The sequence below is a fragment of the Malus sylvestris genome, chromosome 12 (assembly GCF_916048215.2).
Source record: "Malus sylvestris chromosome 12, drMalSylv7.2, whole genome shotgun sequence".
Lineage (NCBI taxonomy): Eukaryota > Viridiplantae > Streptophyta > Magnoliopsida > Rosales > Rosaceae > Malus > Malus sylvestris.
Window position 1 is genome coordinate 24,444,794 of NC_062271.1, and position 24,772 is coordinate 24,469,565.

At 37.9% G+C, this 24,772-nt stretch overlaps 1 protein-coding gene and 1 pseudogene across 5 annotated transcripts in view; one reads left to right on the plus strand and one right to left on the minus strand.

The window, feature by feature from the left end:
- The window catches only part of LOC126592398 (phosphoinositide phosphatase SAC8-like), a 59,022-nt gene that overhangs the window by 10,853 nt on the left and 23,397 nt on the right, over window positions 1-24,772 (minus strand). The gene's annotated exons all lie outside the window — the stretch shown is intronic.
- LOC126592413 (acyl-coenzyme A oxidase 4, peroxisomal-like) lies at window positions 18,841-23,136 on the plus strand (annotated as a pseudogene).

Consider the following 24,772-nt stretch of genomic DNA (forward strand, 5'->3'; position numbering starts at 1 on the left):
TATTAGATTAGAGAAAGACCGTATTGCATTTGTAATCCCGAACTGAATAGGTTCTCTAACCTCTTCTGATTAGCTTGGGTAACCATGATATGCTGCTAGGTGTCACTCATGGTTTGTGGAAGCCCTAAACGTGTGTAATCACTAAAGGGAGAATTGAAAATAGTTTCAATTCACAATCGATGTAAAATGGTTTTAATCGCCCACTACCTCGCTAAAAGGAACCTAATGGATCGCACACCATAAAAGGTAGAGATTGGAGATTAAACGGAAATGAGTAAGAATGATTAAATGGTTTAATCATTTATTTATGGCAAGGATTAATTAATATGTTAATTAATCAAACGAATAAGTTCGTTAATGACTTCGGGATAGTTTTGGACCTTAAGGCCCAATGGGCTTCGAACGTCAAGCCCATTAACTTAAGTTGTATGACAATTTAATGAATAAAGATTCATTAAAGCCCAAAAAGCCCAAATCCCATTAGGTGGCCGGCCATGAAGATGAATTAGGGTTTTTGTTGTTTAGGTCACTTAAAGAAGTGACTATATAAATGACTTTATAGCCAAATATTCATTAAGGATTAAAAGGGTTTATTTTTGGGGAAAATGGGTGAGAATTGTCTCTCCATTTCTCTCTAAAGAGGCCAACACCTTGGAGGGTACATCTAGCAATCCTACTACTCCAAGGTCACTCATTTCTTCTACAATCTAACCTTGGTGAAGAGACTTAGAGGTTCTCAATTTTGGGAACTTGGAGAACCTATTCTTCCATCCAAATCCATGGATCTAAGAAGCAAGGAATGAAGGCCCTATCTCTTTGGGTGATTAGCCTTTGCTTATGCAAAGAGGAATCTACAAAGGTATTAATTTCAACTCACTTTGTTTTGAGTTGATTATTGGTTCACCAATCTACTAGGCTTTGAATTTCATGGTAATGTTTTGTTTTTGAGTGCATACAAGCATGATTCCGCCTTTAATTGTTAATTGCATGCTATATGATGTTGCTCAAATAAACATGTTTTCACAAAAGATTTCCTTCAAATAATGCTCAACCTGTTGTGCGGAAGCGTCAAATATGAAACCAATAAACTACAACGGCAAAATATGACAAGACAAATAATCCAAAAGACACAAGGATTTATACTAGTTCGGCGTAAGCCTACATCCAGTTCCAAGACGGCGAGGAAATTCCACTAATATCAAAAGGAGATTACAAATAGAGTTTTAACTCTCAAACCCAAATCCCACGTACACCCAATAGCTCTCACTATCACAAAGAAACAAATGGAGAAAATGGAAACATATACCTAATTCCTTCTCTCCCAAAAGCCACAACATGTAGCACAAATATCTTTGATTGAGTGATCACTAACAAAGGGGGAAAGCAGCAACTCTATTTCAAATGGGAGAGCCGAATGCTCTCTCCTCTGCTCACTTGCTCTCAGCAGAAAATGAGTTCACACCTTTCCTTTAAATAAAAATCAGCCCCTTTTCTTCTCCTCCTTTCTTCCAGCCGAAAACCAACTAATTATGGCTTTGAAAAAGCCACAAAACAAGGAACAAAACAAGCCACAAAACAAGGAAACATAATCCTCATCATGATGTTCCCTCATCAATTTTCTTTCATTCTTTTGTTTTGTTTCCTAGCCTAATTTGGCCACTATCCAACACAACCAAATTTTCTCACCATTTCGTTACGTACTTCTCCACCTCTTCATTCGTGCTGCACCATGAATCGAAACAAAAAGTTGCTCATCCAAATCAATTTTAGTTAACTCAAATATACATGTGTATTTTGCAATTCAAACGTTTTGGTACCACAGAAACGAATAGCAATTCCGAGAGATGTGGAACAGCAATGCTTAGTAGCAAGATACCTCATTAACCACACGACCGTGCGCAATGCTAAGTAGATTGGTTTTCGATAAAGTCACACACCGAAAACAGCATAAACAAAAAAAGAAGAAAGAAGAAAGTAGGTGCATTTTAACTCACAATGATCCAATGGCCAAAAGGCGCTGAATCGGGTCGAAAGCAAGAATGGAGGCCGTGGATGGGATGCCATAGTGAACTGCAACTCGCAGGTCCAAGTCTTCCGCCGTCAAACTCCCGTGTGGCAAATTATGCTGAAATCAACAATTTCCACAATACAAAATCCCAATTTAAAAAAATGGGCAAGTATCAGTCCAAATGTCGATATCAAGAGTCTCCAAAGTTAAATTAATCCAAGTATTTGAGCATAAAAATACACTGAAATGAATAAAAAATAATCCATTGATGCAATATCCAATTTTCCAGGATACTAACAAGATAAAGCATCGGAATTTAATCCAACCCAACAAAAAAGAAATGGAATTTTAACAAAAAACGCAAATTACGAAGCTAAACTGAAAAAAATGGAAAAAAAAAAAACAGAAAAAAGTGGCGGCGATCGATTGCTTGGGAATACGATTTTACTTGAGAGTTGTTTATGGCTTTCTGCAAAAGCCGCTTGGCGAACATTGCGAATTCGAATTTGCAGTTGAAATCTTTGGCTTTTTGCTAAAGCAGCTGGATTGGACTAGCGGAGGAGACTTTCTATGTTTGTTTCAGTGATCATACCGATGACGTTTCTACTCTTAAGAGCCGTAAAAATTTCGAATCAATCAATGACAAAAATTGAAATTAAATGAAAAAAATAAATGAAAAGGTGCTTTGCCGTTGTTTATGGGGGTTGTTTCTGTGAAATCTCGTCCCCGAATTTCACTATTTAATTTACGTATTATTAATTTCAAGATTTATTTTTAAAGAATTTTATATATAGTTGGCAAGCATGCATAAATCTATAATTTCCTTTCTTTATATGGGAGTGGATAAATTATTTAGGGGAAAAGCAAAAAAAATAAATAAACAAAGAGGAGGAGGGCTGCCAAATGGCAGCAAGCAAAAAAAAAAGTATCTAGAATCTGCCAAATGGCAGCTTGGAAGAGGGGAAAAAGGGAGTTGCGGGAGAGAAAGGAGGGGGGAAGTGCCCAATCAGCAAGAGAAGAAAGGAGGGAAATGAGACAAGAGATGGGTCGTTTTCGACCCGTAAACCCTCAAATTTGACCCGGCCGTATCTTCCTCTTTCGACCTCCGTTTTGGGTGATCTTGGTGTCCATGGAAAGCTCTCGGTGAGCCTAACGTTCCTGTGGTGTTAGATTTCTGAATTTCTAAACCAATTTTACAAATCAGAACCACAAATGTCTAGCTTGTTCAGCGGGTTTCACCATTTTTCGGTGATTATGAGAACGATTACCATCGATCACCACCATCAATAGGCTCCCCTCAACCTCAAGAACAAAGCCCAAGCAGTGGTGGAAGCGTCGGAACGAGTATGGAGGTCGAATCGAAGCACACCTTCTTTAGGGTTTCCGGCAAGTTTGAGTGAAATTGAGGCTTTTTTCGGGCCAAATTGGACTTGGCCACAGGTATGAAAATTGCTCACCTCACTGAGATCTACTTGCCTGTAAAATTTCATAATTTTTTAAAATAGTTGAATTTTCCGGCGAGTCGGGACGGCCGACCCCACCTGCGGCGGCACTTGGCCAGTGGGCCGACGATGACTTTCTAAGTTCAACTAGTGGGCCGACGATGACTTTCTAAGTTCAATTAGATGTCTTGACTTTGTATTTGATATTCATATGACGTAGATTGATCGTTTGAACCTAATTTCACTATGATACATTACTTGATCAAAATATGAATCGATGATTTGACCGTTGGATCGTTAACAAACTTTAATACGTAATAGTACGTAATATTTGAGGACCATAGTAACTGATAGATCGGGAATCCGACGTACGGATCCTCCCGTATTGAATTTCTAAGTTTGTAAAATCAAACTTTGGTTGCCACTTGAATTTATAATTGGCAGAGATCCGACCGTCGGATCGTGATGAATTTTTAGTATGCTGTTTTAGAATCATAATGTACATTTTAGAAAGTTACAGATTCGAAATCCAATGTGCGGATCTAATGGATCGAGTTATGTAGAATTGTGAACCCTACCTTTGATCGAGAGTTGACTTTTGGTCAACATGTCTCGAAACGTTCTAAATACTAAAATTAGTACTACGGGAGACACAGTGAGGCCTAGTGGGCCTACATTGGTTAGAGAGTGACTTGAATATATGGGCTATGGTGATTACCTTAAATTCTTATATTAATATCATTTGTGATTACGACTTGGTTTTATAAATGTGATTTCTATTGAAATGTGATTTTATATATTTAATCATAGACCTATGCTTATTAAATATGATTTGGTTTGTACAATGATGATGTTTGTGATATATATGTGTTTAATTATCTTTTTAATAATGTGATTGATAATTATGATGAATGTTATGACAATTATGGGATTTAATTATTGTTTGATAATTATTTGGATATGATTGCCAACTGAATACCTATTTGAACTTGGCATTACTACCTAGTATGAGATGGAGATGAGTTAGGTACTTTATTAGATTTTTAGTAGAAATAGTAATTAAGGGAATTGCTTGTGTTGTGCTCCATATGACTAGATGATGGTTGATATGTGGAATCGATAACATGTATGCGTATAATTATGTTTAATGTGTGATGATGAGATTGCACCACGTAGTAGTGGTACATGGATGTGGTCCTGCTTGGTATATCTGCAATGGGGGACCATATGTATTTAGGGGTGATCATGCTTGGTATATCCGCGATGGGTGATCACTGCCTGCACGATGAGATTATGCCTATGGTTCTGCTTGGTATATCCGCGATGGGGGACCTGATAGGAGCATATTTATGCGACTTAGTTAGCTTGTTTCTTGGCATTTATGTTGTTAGTTCGTTGTTATTTTAGTATTTTAAGCTATTTTCGTGTGTTTGAAGATCAAAAAGGTTAATGTGGCAAAGATGTGCATTTTGGAGCATTTTGGAGCATTTTTTGGCATGAAATGGATAGCATATGCTTGGAGCAAAAGGAATGGACGAAATTTGAAGTTTGTGCATCATCATCTCCCTATAAATAACCATTTTAGCACCTTCATTTCACCCAACACATCCATTCACTACCACTACATCCACTCATTACAACCATCCAACACATTCACCTACCATTACATCCACTCATTTCACCCAACACATCCATTCACCTACCACTACATCCACTCATTTCACCCAACACATCCATTCACCTACCATTACATCCACTCATTTCACTCAACACATCCATTCACCTACCACTACATCCACTCATTACCACCACCCACTACATCCTCTCCCTAGCCTATAAATACATCCATCCACCACCATAATTAGGAATCCACCCTTCACCATAACTCACCTATATCCATCCACCACACACTACAACACAACACTACATCACAAACACATTTTCAGCCATCTTCCTTCCCTTGCCGCAACCTCATCCAACCTAAACACATCTATGCCCTTTTAATTCATCCATACACATCCTTAGACACTTGTGCCGCAACAAGGTGGAGAAAGAGAAGGGCCTTTGGCGTTTCAAGTTGAAGATTGGAGCGTTCTAGGTGTACTTCGTTCTTGTTTTAAATGTCTACTTTGTTAATTTCTTATTTTGCTACAACTATGAGTGGCTAAACCCCTATTTAGTTAGGGGGAAGTTTGAAGCCATGAACATGCTTGAGATATGAATTGATTTCTTCCAATTGTGATTTGATAAGTTGTGATTGCAATTCAATTATCTATTTTATTCATAACAGATTTGTGTATGTTTATTAAGGATGCATACTTAGTTTTCATGCATGAATTTGATGCTAGGATATAAATAAGTTTCACCTAATCGATACAAGTTTATATTCATGAGTAGTGAAGGTTGCTTGTCACAACGTTAATTGAATTCTTGGCAAACGTATCATGCATTCATAGTTACAATTGCCTCGTCAACACTTATGATTTTCATTGTGTTACAACCACCCCCAAAATAATTGGAATACTTGTTATTTCCAGCCCCAACTGCCACGTGGCAGTCATCTAACCTCCCTTCTTTTCCCTCTTTCTGTCCCCTCACCCCCGTGACTTCTCTTTTCTTCCTGTCTCTCTCTGTACTCTGTCCCTCTCAACTCTCCCCGTAGCTCTCTCTCTCTTTCTCTCTCTCTCTCTCTCTCTCTCTCTCTCTCTCTCTCTCTCTCTCTCCCCGGACTCACTAAGACCGTGTCCCAATAGGAGAGGCTCACAACGAACTAGGGACCCCTGCCCTGCGAGCTCGACGGCACGGAGCAAAGCTCCAGCGAACTTCTTTCCTTTTCAGTTGGGGGTAAGTCACGAATCCTTCATTCTCGTACCTAGCATGATGCTTGGTTGTGATTTAGAAGCTTGAACCTTCCATTTTTACGTAGGTTTTGCCTTGGAATCGTTCCGGGGTGAGCACACCCATTTTTCCGGCGAACCGTAGACTTTGGGAGCTTTTTCCGGTCACCTCCGACCGAGTTTTGGTTTTTGGAAGGTATACACCTCTTCCTCTCTCTTTGTTCTTCATGTTTGTACCTAGATCGGAGCTTGAAGCCCCCGTTTTCAGGTGACCGGAGCTGTAACAGCTCCGGCCTTCTTCTTCCTCGGCACAGGCCATCCGGCCTTTCCCATTTCCTCCCCTCGGGCCTTAGGCACGTGCTGTCTTTAGCCCAAAACCCTAGTCCCCTTCATTTTTTGTTAGTTTTGTTATTTGTTTTTTTTAAAACCTTAGGGCCTTGGGCCGGTTATATGTTAAAGGGCTTAAAGCCCTCTCATTTTTATAAGGCCTTAAGGCCTTTATGTTTTGGTGGTGTGTGTGTGTATGTGAACCGTGTGTATGTGTGTGTGCACTTAGGCGTGTGTGTGTGTGTGTTTATGCATGCCGTGCATGTGTGTGTGTTTGTAGTATATGTATATGGTTGGGCTTAAGCCCAAACCCCGTTTTTCTCACCCTAAAACCATTTTAACCCAAAACCCTAGGTTCCTAAAAATCCTTTAAAAGCCTAAACCCATCCAATCACAAATCCCCTATTTTATTTAATTCAAACCCAATCTTTTAGAAAGTCCTTTTATTTATTAATTATATTTTTGTGATTAGGTAAAGTTTCTATTAAGGAAATTCGTAATCCTGATTCGCGCGATTTTTCTGCTAAGGAATATTTGTGAGTGGACCCCTTCTAAAATTACATGATTTGATAATTTAATTGCATAAATGATTAGCATGCCTACTGATTTATAATTTGATTTATGTGAAGCCTGTTGATTAAATATATTGATTTTCGTCTCGTGTTTTGGTGAGGAATTAATTGTTAGCCTATATTGAGCTATATTTTAATATATCGTATTTTCTATAAAACCATGAACTGGTAGACTATCTGATAGATGACGATAGGATGCTAGAACATGTTTTTGAACCCCTCTTTATAGTGTAGACGATGATCGGTAACCTATGCTATGAAGTGGTTATTTAAGAGAGACGTAACTATTTGTGCGTACCTAGTAGACACTATGCCGCCTGTGGCGAGGATCTGGTGTTGGCATTTAGGCCGGGAGAAATAATCCCTAGCGAAAGGCTGAGGGACACGGTGACAGGCATTGGGCCGAGAGGGAGTTATCTCAGGCTACGGGCACAGAGACTGAGGTGCAGGCATTGGGCCGGGAGTTATATTTATTCGGTGATCTATCTAGCAGCACACCGCGCTTACGAGACAATTTACAAGACGTTTGGTATTCTGATTTCCGCGATGCTTTTCTGCGATATGACTTTTGAGATATTTTTGGCATGCTAGGCTTTTTATTAAATCCATCATTTATTATGCTAGTAGTTTTCATTATATAAACTTTGGGGGTTAGTATGTTGATAACTGTTCTATTATTATTATATATATAAACTTGGTCCACTCACCTTTGTTTTGCGCCCCCATTCAGGACTTAGAATCAAGGCACCTAATCCCGGCGTAAGGCACTTCCGCAACAGCATCTTTGAATCCTCTTGATGTATGACCCACTTCTTTATTCATTAAATTTTATCTTAATTCTTTTTAGTGATTAGGTTTAGTTGTATGCTCTGAGCACGTTCCTAAAACTTTTAACTCTTAGTATTTTAAATTTCTAACCCTTATTTATTTCTTATTCTTAGCTTTTGTATCAATTAATGGCTTTCGTCACCCCCGGGTGTCGGCCAGCACGTTTCGGTCCTGGTATTCGGGGAATATCAGGGTCGGAGCGTGTCACATTGAACGTAATGATCTTTGATTGTACCTCTATTATGCATTCATATAGGGGACTTTTAGAGAATGATTTGAGTTGTTGCATGCATTCATCCAATTCAATGAGTAAAGGAAAATTTGAGGGTTAATTTGTGCATCACTGTTAATCTGGGGTGTTAAGCATCATAGTTTATTGGAAATCAATTGAAAATCGATTCATGTACAAGTGTGTCATGTGTGAAGAACAGACCTCTAACTAATCCATCCATCATCTTATCTCAAAAATTCGTTTTACAATCTGTTTAGTTTTATAACTTATTTGTTTGTTTCAAATTCGTCCAAACCAAAACTCCATTTTACTTTCTTGTTTCAAAGTGTTTAAATTCTATTTTGTTTGTGTTTTTAAGTGTTTTGAGTCAAGTCAAAACCTTATTTTCGTCCAAAGTTGTGTTTAGAATCAGAAACTGTCCAATTGGTGTTTTTAAGCAGTTTCGAGTGTTTTTAGCTTGTTTTGAGTCTTGTGAATCTGTTTTGAGTCCCTTGAGTCTATTTAAACGTTTTTAACTTTGTTTTTATGTTTTTGAGTCAGTTTAGAGGTTTTACCAAGCCCTTTTAATCCCCGGTCCAGAACAATCCCTACTTGCATCTTTACTACAATTTGACAACAAGAGGGTTTAATTTGAGTGCTTAATTTTCATCGCATCAAATTTTGGCACCATTGCCGGGGATTAGCAACTTTGCTAATTCCCCATTGTTTCCCCTTTGTTTCTTTTTCGTGTGTTTTGTTTTATTTTCTGACTTTGTTTTGTTTTCTTGTTTCTTTTTAGCTAATCCCCCTTTGTTTCTGTTCGTGTCTTTTACTTTTGATATTTGATTTAGTTTTCTTTCTTTGATTTTAGGTACTAGAGAAGCAAGACTTGGCAATGGATAATCTTCAAACTCAATTGGAAAATCTTACTTCTCAATTGTCGCAGTATGCCGAAAGAATCACAATGCAAAGTCTCCTTACATTTGGTGCGTCTTATAGGTAAGGATATCAAGCCAATCAATGTCCACAAAGAGATTGGAGTGATCATTCAACTTCTATGTGGTGGGAAACTCAACAAGCTCAACATGAAGGATATTGGCAGCCACATGAGGAGTTCTATTCAAGACCTATGCAGCCACCACAACCTCATATACAATATGCTCAATCAAACTCAGGTTCGTCAATATATTATGATCAAATTTTTGATGAATTAAATTCATTGGTGCAGGGCTCACAAAATCAAGCCAAGGAAGCTCAACAAGGAGAATATTGGCAGCCATATGAGGAGTTCTACACCACACCTATGCAGCCACCACAACCTCCCCTTCAACAATTCCAATCGAATTCAAGTACGTCCATGGATAATGATCAAATTCTTGATGTACTAACTTCTTTGATGCAGGAATTACAAAATCAAGACAAGAAGTTGGGTGAATTGAAAAATCAAAAGGGAGAGATCGTAGAATTCGTAGGGTAGATTCAAGAACAAAGTGAACTCTCCAACTCAACTATTGAAAATTCAGCGGAGGATTTTGAAATCGCACAAGATATCACCTTGGGAAGTGGCATGGAGGTTGGAGATGAACCCAAGACGTCCAAACCAAGCCAAAACATGGATGAACAGCTGCTGCTCGAAGAAGAAGAGGATGACAAGGCCACGGCAAGGAAAGAACCACCCTTGCCGCAGCCTACCCTTGCTCCACCACCCTTGCCACAGCCCTCCAAAGCTCCACCACTGTCCAACACAGGTAAGTTGGGTCCAATTTTCGTTAATTCTAACCCTATTCCACCCAATGTACCTTTCCCTCTCAAATTCATGCAATCCAAGGAAGAAGAGGGTGAGGAAGGCATTTTCAAAACCTTTCCAAGGATTCAAGAGAAAGAAGTGGATGGGGGACATCAAGAATTTACCAAATAGGATGTGCGTGAAACAACAATTCCTAAAGAAGTTGAATTTTATGACACGGGACAAGTCACAACCTTCCAAGCACCTAATATGGCCAAATGCAAGACCCCTAAACTTTCAAAGAAGGGGTGTTTATTCTTGAGTTCTTGTTGGAGCACACAGGTAAGCCATCTTCTCCAATTTCAATTTCGTTGATTTTGAAGATTCAGGTACCCACTTTAGAATTTAAACCATTTCCGGATCATTTCAAATATCACCTCCCTTTCCAAGATAAATTCTATGCCGTGGGGACCTATGAAGTTTAAAGGAAGGATTCGTCCGGCTGGAAGATGTTAAAGTAAGCGCTTCTTAGGAGGCAACCTATGTATTCAAATAAGGAAGACCTAGGAATCGCTCCACAATCAAATTTGCGTTCCTAAACTCTACTCCTTATTACTTTTACTTTGCCATGTTTTTCATGATTAGTTCGTCGTTTGTTTGTTTGCTTATGTGTGAGTTTATGTTTAAAACATTGAGGACAATGTTTTGTTTAAGTGTGGGGGGAACAAGCTGTTTTTGCATGATTTTCGTGGAAAGGAACATTGGACATTGGATTGGGAAAAGAACATTTGATAAAAAAAAAAATAATAATAATAATAATAAATAATAATAATAAATAAATAAAATTATTACAAGAATGTGCAGGGAGCCTTCATTGGTCAGGTGGTGCCTCAGAATTCGACGGAGCTCCAGAAAGACGAAGTGCCAGAGTTTGATTTTCCGGAGCCGCAACCCTTGGTGAAGCTCCAGAAGACGAAGGCAAAAGTTGCCTCTAGAGTAACGCCACAAACCTTTGATGATCATTCTGAATCTGAACTTCGGACTCCTGCAACTGGTCAAGCTTTCTCTTCATGCTCGTTGAGTAATTAGTTGCGAGCATGTGCAACTCTTTATTCTCGTGTTTGAGCCCTCTGATCTCTTGCCGAAGACTAGTCACCTCAGCCATCAAAGACTTAACCTGACGAGATAGAGCAAGAAGGCGTTGGCCCATGTTTGACATAGAGTCTGCACACTGGACGCTGAATGCCAGAGAGTCCTGAACAGCCAGCTCGTCGGACCGCTTGGAGAGCATCCTACTGTCTCTTGAGGTGAGAAGATTTCTAGCCATCACCGTAGCGGTTATGTCATTCTTCATCACCGAGTCCCCAACAGTAAGAGGACCATTGAGGGATAAGAATGACGGTTGCCAAATGTTGTTTGGAGAAGACATTTCAATATCTTCTCCGACATTCAAGTCAAGACGACGGTCAGATGGGCAAGACATTTCTGAAAGTGTTGAAGAAAAAGAAGAGGTCGGACAAATCAAGATCTAAGAAGTGCAAAGAGGGTAGCTTCTACATGCGGAAATTAAGTGTGCTTTGGAACAAAATACGTGCCTCTATAAAAAGCAGAAATCGAAGAGGCGATTCTTTCTCAAAAGCCAGGCCTTGCTCAGAAACCATGGGCCGATCTCCGAATTTCAAAAGATCTACTTTTCCAGACTTGTCAGCACCAGTCACACACAACCTCAGCTTTGCGGAAATTACGGCGGAAATTACGGGCAACTTTGTCAAAAGAGTTCTGACAAAGTTGAAAGCGCGTGAATCTTACTGTTCAATCACCCAACGGTTGCCGACAAGAGTAAAAGAATAATGCCTCTACCAGTTATGAAGAAATTCCTATAAATGGCAACATTCGCCCTCCATAGCAAGGCAGACTTACTCAACCTTTCTTCATATCCAAGAATGCATTCCCAACGTAGCCTCTCGAGTTACTCAGTGTTCTTCATCCCCTGGAGCACCTCTGCAAACAAGTCATCAAGAGCAAAAGTATTTCATATCATCAGAATCGAAGGCAAAGATATCTTATGGCATGTTTTTCCTTTACCCTTGCTCTTACCTGCAGGACAAGGAGAGAAAGAAAGCAATAGGCCGGCACTTGGAAAGATTGAACAAAGAAACAGACCATCACCTCTACCTCGTGCTTGCTTGCCATACAGAAGAAACAAGCAGAGAAGAATGTAGCAGAAGGAGTCAGAGTTGAATCCAAGAGCTCGAGAAGCTTTAACAACATTTTGATGGCACCATCGCCAAAGAGCAAAGCCTCACCGTACAATGCCATCAAATCACCACCAAAAAACTCTCCTCTTGCTCAGAATTCCAATCGAGTTCAAGATCAAAGCTGTGGAAAGTCAACAAGCACGTGCTGATTCATTCACTACCGAAGCCAAAAATCATCTACCACACGTAGTTAAGTTGTTACTCATTGTTTTTAAGTGTTTTTAGTGTGTTTTGACATAAAAATCCCAAAATCTCATAAAAATTTTGAAAAATTGTTTTGAAAAACCCAAAAAGAGTTGTTTTTATGTATTTGTTTGTGTCTTAGGGTATCTTCCAACACAATGATGAGGATTTGGTTTTTAATTGCATGACTGTTAAACAAAGTTACAAACATGGATGGAAGTTTGATTTGCTCTTTGGTTTATGCTTGGTTGTGGTTATAATTTATGAATTCACATGCAATCATAAAGGAAAAAAATCAGTTTTTGTTACATGCTTGAAGGAATTAACTCAAACTAACGCTACAACCCTGATAGACTTGAGCCTAAACTTTGTTTGGAGAGTTATTAATCAGTGCATTTGTTGTTTTCTAAAGTCGTTGCATGATCTCATTATTCTTTGCTTGGTTACTACTTAGAAGGCGTTTCATCATTTTAGTTCCAAATATTAGAACTCATGCCCGTTTCATTCAAAGCATGACATTGATTTGCATGACACATAACAAGATGAAGTTGTTTAGTTACCACCAAAGCCAAAAAGCCTTATCCCTTCGCATTTGTATTGTATGTTTTAACCCATTTGAGCCTTATTTAGCTTATTTTCTTTGTTAACCACATTATCCCTACCTAGCCTAGAATATGACTATCCATACCCTTGTTCTTAAACAATAGTGAAGCATGACTTAGAGGGAATTCCTTTTGATCAACATTATGCTAAAAAAACAAGTGTGGGGGAAGGGATTTTTGTGTTTTGAGTGCCAAAAGAAAGAATAGGGCACGGGTTTGGTAAAGAAAAAGAAAAAAAGAAAAAATTCGTGGAAAAGAAAAAGAAAAGAAAAAGTGTGTGAAAAGAATGAAAAAGAGTTGAAAATAAGTGAGAAATAGCTCACATGTGTTGGTTGTTGAAGAAAGGGTCCAAAAGTTTGAATTTGACCCTAAGTGTTACATGAATCTTCCCCTTGTGTTTAAGTTAGTTTATGCCATCAAAAGTGAATTCTAAGTGTCAATTTCATTACTTTGCTTACCATTTCTTTAAGAACCTTTGTTTATCCTTACCTTTCTTTGTTAGCCAATACCCTTAGCCCCGTTACAACTCTTAACTTTTATCTTGAGTGTTGTGTGTTTCAATATGTGGAGTTTGGCATTGGTATGAGCATATGGAATCCCTGGTTCTCGCTTCTAAGTAGTAGCATTCAGTTCATGAGATCATATATATACATGCATTAATAATTCCATAAAAGTGCTTTCTTTGTTAAAACATATGTGAGTACTAGTTTTCATGTTTACATCAATCTTCTCACATATACCTAGTATAGGGAGTGTAGTCAGAAATTCTTGTGTGAAAATAAGAGAGTGTCCGAAAAGGAATTGAGTGAATTCTCTAAGGCATGTTACTACATTCAAAATGTTGTTTTAATTGATTAAATGCGAGCTAGTGAATGGTGACTATGATTAAGTATGTGCTCGAGGGTAAGGATGACTAAAATATGTGTACGTAATGATCTTTGGCATGTCATGTGCATTGGAAATCCCTAAGACAATTGTTGGAAGGTATAGGTTGTGTTTTGTTTTGTTTTGTTTTGTTTGTTTTGTTTTGCTCGAGGACTAGCAAAAGCTAAGTGTGGGGGAATTTGATAGGAGCATATTTATGCGATTTAGTTAGCTTGTTTCTTGGCATTTATGTTGTTAGTTCGTTGTTATTTTAGTATTTTAAGCTATTTTCGTGTGTTTGTAGGTCCAAAGGGTTAATGTGGCAATGCATTTTGGAGCATTTTGGAGCATTTTTTGGCATGGAATAGATAGCATATGCTTGGAGCAAAAGGAATGAACAAAATTTGAAGTTTGTGCATCATCATCTCCCTATAAATAACCATTTTAGCACCTTCATTTCACCCAACACGTCCATTCACTACCACTACATCCACTCATTACAACCACCCAACACATTCACCTACCACTACATCCACTCATTACAACCACCCAACACATTCACCTACCATTACATCCACTCATTTCACCCAACACATCCATTCACCTACCACCACATCCACTCATTTCACCCAACACATCCATTCACCTACCCACTACATCCACTCATTTCACCCAACACATCCATTCACCTACCATTACATCCACTCATTTCACTCAACACATCCATTCACCTACCACTACATCCACTCATTACCACCACCCACTACATCCTCTCCCTAGCCTATAAATACATCCACCCACCACCATAATTGGGAATCCACCCTTCACCATAACTCACCTATATCCATCCACCACACACTATAACACAACACTACATCACAAACACATTTTCAGCCATCTTCTTTCCCTTGCCGCAACCCTCATCCAACCTAAACACATCTCTGCCCTTTTAATTCATCCATACACATCCTTAGACACTTGTGCTGCAACAAGGTGGAGAAGGAGAAGGGCCTTTGGCGTTTCAAGTTGAAGATTGGAGCGTTTTAGGTGTACTTCGTTCTTGTTTTAAATGTCTACTTTGTTAATTTCTTATTTTGCTGCAACTATGAGTGGCTAAACCCCTATTTAGTTAGGGGGAAGTTTGAAGCCATGAACATGCTTGAGATATGAATTGATTTCTTCCAATTGTGATTTGATAAGTTGTGATTGCAATTCAATTAACTATTTTATTCATAATGGATTTGTGTATGTTTATTAAGGATGCATACTTAGTTTTCATGCATGAATTTGATGCTAGGATATAAATAAGTTTCACCTAATCGATACAAGTTTATATTCATGAGTAGTGAAGGTTGCTTGTCACAATCGCATTGATTGAATTCTTGGCAAACGTATCATGCATTCATAGTTACAATTGCCTCGTCAACACTTATGATTTTCATTGAACGTAATGATCTCTGATTGTATCTCTATTATGCATTCATATAGGGGACTTTTAGAGAATGATTTGGGTTGTCGCATGCATTCATCCAAATCAATGAGTAAAGGAAAATTTGAGGGTTAATTTGTGCATCATGGTTAATCTGGGGTATTGAGCATCATAGTTTATTGGAAATCAATTGGAAATCGATTCATGTACAAGTGTGTCATGTGTGAAGAACGGACCTCTAACTAATCCATCCATCATCTTATCTCAAAAATTCGTTTTACAATCTGTTTAGTTTTATAACTTGTTTGTTTGTTTCAAATTCGTCCAAACCAAAACCCCCTTTTACTTTCTTGTTTCAAAGTGTTTAAATTCTATTTTGTTTGTGTTTTTAAGTGTTTTGAGTCAAGTCAAAACCTTATTTTCGTCCAAAGTTGTGTTTAGAGTCAGAAACTGTCCAATTGGTGATTTTAAGCAGTTTCGAGTGTTTTTAGCTTGTTTTGAGTCTTGTGAATCTGTTTTGAGTCCCTTGAGTCTATTTAAACGTTTTTAACTTTGTTTTTATGTTTTTGAGTCAGTTTAGAGGTTTTACCAAGCCCTTTTAATCCCATTTCCAGAACGATCCCTACTTGCATCTTTACTACAATTTGACAACAAGAAAGTTTAATTTGAGTGCTTAACTTTTATCGCAACGCATTCTAGAGGTGATGATGATTGGTTGTACTTGGTACATTTTATAGGCGATCATATTTGGTTTGGTTCCGTTGAGTGGTCAGAAACCCGAGGTTGTTGAATTTCGTAGAGTGGCCTAAAATCCCATTAATTGGAGAAGTAGGCTTGGCCTAACTATGTCACTCTAGCCTTAGTTTTATATATATTTGTGTCAATGGTTTCGAGAGTCTTGTGAATTGAGTTAGTAAAGATGTTGGATGTCCGAGTGACTCATTCGGGGATTTTTTATGATTCGATTATGGTTTCATAAGGTATGAATTTAGAAGATATGGGAATGATTGTTATTACTTTGATCAAATTAATTAATTAATGCGGCTAGATAATGGTTTTGTGTTTCGTCAGCTCTTAAATATGATGTGTGTTGTGAATTGCGATATCATGATGAGACATAATGATTTATATGTTGGTGGGAGAAAAATCATGTTTTCATGGGGATTGGTTATGTAGCCTAAGTCCAGGAATTACATGTTGTCAGGTTATAATAAATGATTGAGGAATGCTATACTTTTCTACTTTAATTTAGTGGAATAAACGTCTGATTTTGTGATAAGTGAACTACGAATGGCTTGATCCCTATTGAGGGTACGTAGGCAGTCTAACGAGGAGGTTAGATGCAGCCATAAGGTAAACGAAAAATTACTTTGCAATTTGATTCTCGAATTGTGATTTGCCATATCCAGAGACGGGGTATGTAGAGATACGAGTATTTGGTGACGTCACATGTTGATCCTGGACGTATGTCAGGATCGGGCGTGACAGTATCCTCTGCGGTCGAAATTATTTCACATTCGGTACGCAGTCGGCAATCCCTTCGTTGGAAGTGAAGGCAAAACGGAGTCGTTTTGGGCATGTTTGCTTGCATTTTGCATCATTTGGTTGACACAAAGCCATTACAAATGAAGTAGATGAAAGTAGACATCACCAAAAGCATCACGGAAATCAAAAGAAAGCATTAGCAATATCTTCCTTTTTTCTTTTCGTACAAACAATTTTTAACGTTGAATTGTAATTTAATTTGATCTGCAAGAAGGCACTTGACTGCATACAAGGAGCACATTTATTTTACTCAAAATGGTTATGCTTATGTCTACAAAACATAACTCGTCATGTATCAAAAACTTATTCTCATTAGAGCAAATTTTATAAAGGAAACCGAACTGAACCAAATCGGTCACATGGTTCGAATCACCAATTGATGGGTTATTGTGCCCATTTCTAGAGCTAACTTTGAAGTAGGCGTGGTAGTGGGTCGTGTCGGAGAAATTTTTAGTTGTGACAGGAACACAAGTGGTACATCACGTGTTTTAATAGGAGTGGTGATAAATTTTATTTTTTAAGTTATTAACTTTTTAGCACATATATCCCACCATTTGTATAATGACACATGGTGTACCACCCCGTGTACCGATCACATTGAAAAATCTCTCGTTGTGTCAATGTACTAATCATTTGGGACATTATTTGACTCCTAAAAAAGAAATCACTCCTTATTCCTACAATTATATTTTTAACATATATACATAAATAATTTTTAAAAACAAGATATTTATTATTGACACTCTAAAAATCTAATTGTGCACTTTAAAATTTTTATTTAGAAAGATAAATACTCTTACAAAAAGTGCAGAATTAAATTTTAAAGTACCAATAATAGATCTCAAAAAGAAAATAAGATGAAAAAGGATCTAATGCACATTCAAAAGGACTTTTTAGCTAAAATGGTATTTGAGATTGACATAACTTCTCATTTGATATTTAAGACTTGAAATCGATAAAAACAGTCCATGAGTTTGTCCACCATCAATCATTTTGGTCATTTTGTGAAAATTCTGTTAAATAAGGACTAAAATGACAAAAAATACTCTCAAGTTAATAAACAATGTGCCAAAATGATTTGCCAGGAATTGATGGTATTTTTGTCATGTTATCCTTATTTAATGGAGATTTCTTATGGAATGATCAAAATGATTAATGGTGGATAATCTCAGAAATCATTTCTGTCGATTTCAAATGTTAGGAACAAAAATGAAGAGGTGTGTCAATCTCAGAGACCATTTAGATTTTTAAAAAAAAAACACCTTAAAAACGATTAGCAAGAATAGTAGCCCAATAGACCTAACAGACCAAAAATAGGAAAAACAAAAATGGACCGACAGTACCCATCAATCAACTGCTTATGCTATTTCAGCAACAATACTATAACAACCAATTTCTCTGAAAAACAAATAAGGATAATATAAAAACAAAAAGTAGAAAATATTAGGTTTGTTCGTTTGAAACTTATTTTAAAATAATTAAAAATACTTTTTATGAAAATAATTTTTGTAAAAATACTAGTGAATTATGAAAAACTACTTAAAGTGTTTCTTACAAGAAAATATCATTAGTGCTTTTTGCTTGATGTATAAAGTACTTTTAAAACTCAGAAACATTTTATTTAAAAGACATTAAGTCGTTTTAAAAAAAAACTTCCAATCCAAATGAGTAGTCTTTGTGTAGAGTTTTGCGTCTACACGTCTGTCTCATCTCATTAAGAGATTTTTTAGCATGTTTGAAACATGAGATAGTTCATCACGTGTTATTATATAAATGACAGGATACTTGTGCTAAAATTAGCAGCTTAAAACAATAAAACTTTCGTCCACTCATACAGTGACACATGGTATAGCTAATATGGGTATAGAATGAAAATTGAGTAATGATAGGAAGATTAAACTTTGTATATTAAATAACATAAAAATTGATGATTAAATCATTACTTAATCATTGATAACGTGCTCATTTTCTATTGTTTACCTAATTCATTTGCTAATTTAGTGTACATATTTTGTTCTCCATTTCATTGCTGATCCGCCACAACCATTATGTATTATCCTTCGAACTTCATCGCTATCCAAAATAATTCCCTCCTCCTTATCCAACGAACAGTTCGACCTCCGAGCTCCCAATTTTCCTCCTCACCACCATGACAGTTCCGCCGTATCAGGGTAAAATATTCAGCTATTTAATTAATTTTTATTTGGTTTTAGTTCAATTTTTTTAATTTTTATTTTATGAATTTTTAACGATCAGAAATGATGGGTTGAACAATTCTATTTTTTTTTTACAAATTACAGTCATATGGGATTTCTTAGAACTTGGAAAGATCACAACTTTGATGGAATTATACTGAAATTTCGATTTTTTATTTTGTGGGTTAATTCTTGAGTTAGCATTTGGAATTAAGCTCTTGGTTTGAACTTGAAGCTTCTGGTTGTTGATTAGGGTATTCTGCAATTGTTATAAGCTGAGTATGTGGCTGTGATTTCTAATTTTCGACTCGGTTTAACGGTTGCTATTGTTTTGCTGATGCCCTGCAGATGATGTTAAGAATAATGAGAGGACGAATTACTTCAATTCCCCTGCATTGGATGTCTCAGTTGTTTTCCGCAAGCAACGCCGGCTTCTACTTTTCCTCCCTGCAGTAAGAACATTAATCATCATTATATAATAGATATCGTATAGATAAACTTGTATGTGTTTCTATGGAGAAATTGTCTTTTGTAAAACAGTTCAGGATTTCCTCTTGTTATGTAACTTATGTGAATCCAGACTATCGATTCGAATTTTTCGGATTTGCGTATTCATTTTGTCTCACTTTTTGCATTCTGGTTTGTTTTTACTTTGTTTCTTTGTGAATATTTAGTCATTGCTCGTGCACCTCTTTAGTTGTTGTGATTTTGATTTGTAATTTGAAGAAACGGGCAACTTCAGTAATTAACTTCCATATTCTTATCTCTTGGCCTTAAAAATTTACAGCTTCGGATTATTACAAGATTGATGATCTATTGACACCTGAGGAGCAGGCTATTAGGTTGAGTGTAAGAGAGTGTATGGAGAAAGACGTTGCTCCAATTATGGCAGAGGTATCCCTTTTACTCTAACCATTTCTGCATTTCATATTAAGGCTAAAACAGTCCATATTTAATTATTTAATATACATTCATAAACAATGAGATTGATCTGCGAACTTGTTTTTTCAGTATTGGGAGAAGGCAGAGTTTCCATTTCAAATTATTCCAAAGCTTGGTGCATTGCGCATTGCTGGTGGGACAATCAAGGTGCTTAATACATATCTTAATAAGTTATTTTGAAATCTTGCGTTCGATAATTTGTTGGATGGGTTGGTAATTTCGCTTTTGGCCTTCTTTCTATCAGGGTTATGGGTGTCCTGGTCTTTCTATCACGCCAAATGCTTTTGCTACAGCTGAAATTGCTAGAGTTGATGCAAGCTGTTCTACTTTTTTCTTGGTTCATTCCTCACTAGCAATGCTTACTATTGGTTAGAATTTGGATAATTTTGTTTTTGACTTTTTGTTTTATAAATAACCAAACCTTCACTGAAAAATGATGTCAAGGCTTATAACTAGTGTAACATTTCTGGACTGTTAAGAATAGCATTATGTGGGTCGGAGGCTCAAAAGCAGAAATATCTACCTTCTTTGGCTGAATTTAAGACTGTCGCCTGCTGGGTAAGATGCTCTTTTATGATATTTGTATCTAATATCTTTTTATGCTAATGTCAAGATACTCAAATCTGTTTATCTACATGTTAAAGGGTTTGACTGAGCCTGACTATGGAAGTGATGCGAGTGCCTTGAGAGCGACAGCAACAAAGGTCAAGGATTTCAACCTTCTCATTTGCTTCTTTATTTCTGTTAAATGGTATTATCATGCTATTTTGGGTTTTGGGTGTCATGGCTCCGATCATGCTATATCACGTATTCTTGTGTTGTTGGGATCATCAGGTGGAAGGAGGTTGGGTACTTGAAGGCCAAAAGCGATGGATAGGAAACAGTACATTTGCTGATATCTTGATTATTTTTGCTCGGAATACAATCAGATTAATGGGTATGTAAAATCATAAACATGCGAACAACCTCTCAATATGTGTTTGAAACTTGTTTGTTAAGCTTCAAAGTTACGCAGAATTCATGATTATTTCTTTCTGATTATGTTTCTCCTTGCCTCCAAATTGCTTTGGTGTTTAGATGCCTAGATGCATCCAAAATTTAGCATGATGGTTTTCCATAGCAGCACTCTCATGTTGAATGCTTTTTTTCTCCTTCTATTTCAGATTTATAGTAAAGAAGAATGCCCCTGGACTGACAGCTACAAAAAAAGAAAATAAAATTGGTTTACGCATTGTTCAAAATGGAGATGTTCTCTTAAATAAAGTATTTGTTCCAGATGAGGAAAGGCTACCTGGTGTTAATTCTTTTCAGGATACTAACAAGGTAAGCTGCAACGCTGCGTTATTGCAATTTGTTTAATCTTCTCCCTTTAGTGTAATTTAGGCATAAATTCTACTTCTTATTCGAGCTTATGTTTAATAAACAAGATTGTTTAAGCTTGACTAGAGATTCATCTTGGTTTTTGTAATAGCTCTTTTTTCCCCTTCTGAGAGATAAGGCTTGATACTGCGATGACGTTATCCCAAAGTTATAACGACATTATCCCAAAGTTAATAACTCTGAATCTTCTTTCTACGGAGCATGGAGCAAAGTTTTTCATTCTGTTGCCCTAATATAAAACAGATGTGCTATGGTCTCTCATGAGTATTTATTGATTTGATGTTGCTTTAAACTACTGAATGTGTCATGGTTGCCTGGCAACCTATTGGTTTGTGTGTGGGGGTCTATGATATGTGTCATAGGTATAAAAACATGCCTAAGCGGTGCTCTCTCTCTCTCTCTCTCTCTCTCTCTCTCTCTCTCTCTCTCTCTCTCTCTCTCATCTTCCATTTACCGTAATTCAAGTTTCCTCTGTATTAAGTCTAAATTATAAGGATTTGAAAGGTATCTGAAGGAGAGGAAACAATTTGGAGCCCCTCTTGCAGCTTTCCAGATCAACCAAGAGAAACTTGTCCGTATGCTTGGTAATGTTCAAGCTATGGTTCTTATAGGTTGGCGCCTCTGCAAGCTGTATGAGGCGGGTAAAATGACTCCAGGTCATGCTAGCATGGGGAAGGTAAGAAAAAATGAGGCCCTGATGCAATTAGTTATCCTATTGCTTATACATTCAAAATATTCAAAATACTAAGTGGGTGCAATTTTCAGTCATGGATCACTCTGAGGGCAAGGGAAACGGTTGCTCTAGGGAGGGAATTACTCGGTGGCAATGGAATCTTATCTGATTTTCTTGTTGCAAAGGTAATTTCCTGCTTATCTGTGGAATCTGATTGCGTTGGATCTTAAACGTGCCATCGAGAGGCTGTTTCTTTTGCAAAGGGTGTGTGTTTGATGTATATGTACACCTTTTCGTTATTTCTGTCACCTTTTGAATGCATTCATTTTGTGGTCACCTTGCAGGCTTTCGGTGATTTGGAACCCATCTACACATTCGAAGGCACGTATGACATCATCGCCTTGGTCACTGGTAGGGAAGTCACTGGCATTGCCTCCGCTCAATTGGGCTCCAACCACCACCGCCTCCGCTCAATTCCCGCTGCTTCTCGGCGTCCCTCTCCAACCCCAAACTCCGAATCTTCAGCTGAAACTGCATCACCGCCGTCAAAAACCTCACTGCCTGCCCCGAGCTCAGCAAATCCACCAGCTTCGTCGCCATCGTCGTCCTCAGCAAGTTGGCATTCTCCACCACGGTCTCCAATGCCGACTTAAGCGACTTCATCACCGCGTCGTCCTCCACCATCTCCCCGTGCCCGGCCCTCCCGTACCGCCGCACCGCATCCATGAACGGCGGCGCCGCCACGCTCTTGTGAATCTTGGCGAGCTTGTCGTTGAGCGCGCGCTCCTCGACCCGGGTCGCCTCCCTCATCTGGGCCATTCTGACCCGCTGCTGGTCGCTCAAATCGGGCACCGACTCGGTCACTAGCCGGAATACGATACCCGGTTTGTACCCGGCGATCCAAAGCAGGCTCCTTTCGTAGGAAGTATACCACGTCGGCGAGAAAACCAGTAAAACATCCCGCTGTCCAAGTCGCGATTTCTCGTCGTAATACTGCTGGTAATGGAAGAGAACCTGAGACACCAAATCTCGGAGGTCTTCATCTCGGGCCTCGTCGATCGTCTGCTGGGCCGATAAGAGCTCATCGAGGAAGTGTTCTTGCCGGACCAGCCAACCCTCGTAGAATGCCTCGAATGTGTTCGACGCATTGCCGCTGTGAGAGCCGTTTGTCATAACCAAAACAAAAACAGCAAAGCTTTCTGGGGTTTTAATGGCGACGAAAAACAGAGAGATGGGTGGGATTAAATAGGAGATGGGATTCAAAAGTTGGGATTTTTTTGGGATTTTGGTTTTTGATTTGCTTTAGGGGCAAGTAATGCTTAATGGGTGAGGATACTTCGAGAGAAAGGATCAGGCATTTTGTTTTCTAGAGAGAGAGAGAGAGAGAGAGAGGAGAGGGGGGAAAACAGAGATGGAACTCTGTTTTGGTTGTCCGTTGTTGGTTCGGCATGAACTGAACTATTTCGATGAGATGGAACTCTTTTTTCAGTTGTACTTTAGGGTATGCGTACATACTTTTCGGATATAAGTTAACAAGGGATTCTGTTACCTTTTTATTCCTTGCTTTTTAGTAAATGCATGATGTCAGGAGTGAGAATTATACTTATACTTTGCATTCTCGTTCTTGGTAAGTAAACAAACTTCTATTGAGTTGGATAGCGGTTAACCATATTGTTCTTCCATACAATAGTATACAATTTACTTGAGGTAGCATTTTTGTTGCATGAAAGACTCATCTAAAGGGGATAATCTATTCTAAGGGAGTGGGGCTAAAAGAACTTTTTGAATACAACATTATTCTGCATTTAAGTGGTTGGTTTAGGCTACACAATGGGTCAACTGCTTACTAGATATTAAACTCAACACAAAAAATAATACGTTCTTGCTATTAATGTGAATCAATCCGAGACCTTGAACTTACAAATGAAGAACCATACCGCTTTATCGTATCACTAGTTAGACTAAGTTGAACTTGATCTCAATCTGTTTCCCAGTCCTCGTCACTAAACTAGTCACTAGCGTGTGTGATGATGGGAGAAAATAATAAAGTGGGGTGCAGCTCCAAGCGGTTGCTGATTGCAGTTAAGTTGAAGGGTAGGTGACAAATTTGCCTTAACTTTTACTGATGAGAGAGATTGGTTTGCCATGAGAAATGTTTAGCAGACAAGATGCTACGCTGCTTGAATTGAGAAAATTGGATCATGATGTGTACCAATTGCTGCAAGTGATCATCTTTTAGGAGATCCTGGTGTTGCCAATTGGCATTTTTGACCCGCCAATGATGGTTGTGGTGGCTTCTGTATGGCACAGAGATAAAAACTCATTTAGAAGTGCTTTTCAAATAACTAAAAGCGTTTTTTATGAAAATAATTTTAAAAACAATCTTTTAAAAAAAACAAGTAAACTCTACAAAAACACTTTATGTACTTTTAGAACTAAAAAACATTGTGGTTTTTTAACCAAAATAGTCCATAAGATTTAAAATCAATAAAAGTAGGCCATGTGTTTGTCAACCGGCAATTATTTTGGTTTTCTTCGCAAAATCTCAGGGAAATTGAAAAAACCACTAGTTTAAGTGGAGGGGTTGGTTTGACAAAAATACCCTCAATTTAACGTAGATTTTTCACGGAATGACCATAATGATTGATGATGAGCTATTTTATGGATCATTTCTATCGATTGTAAATCACAGGGACCGAAGTGAAGAGTTATGTTAATCTCAGAGACCATTTTAACTAAAAAATAAAATA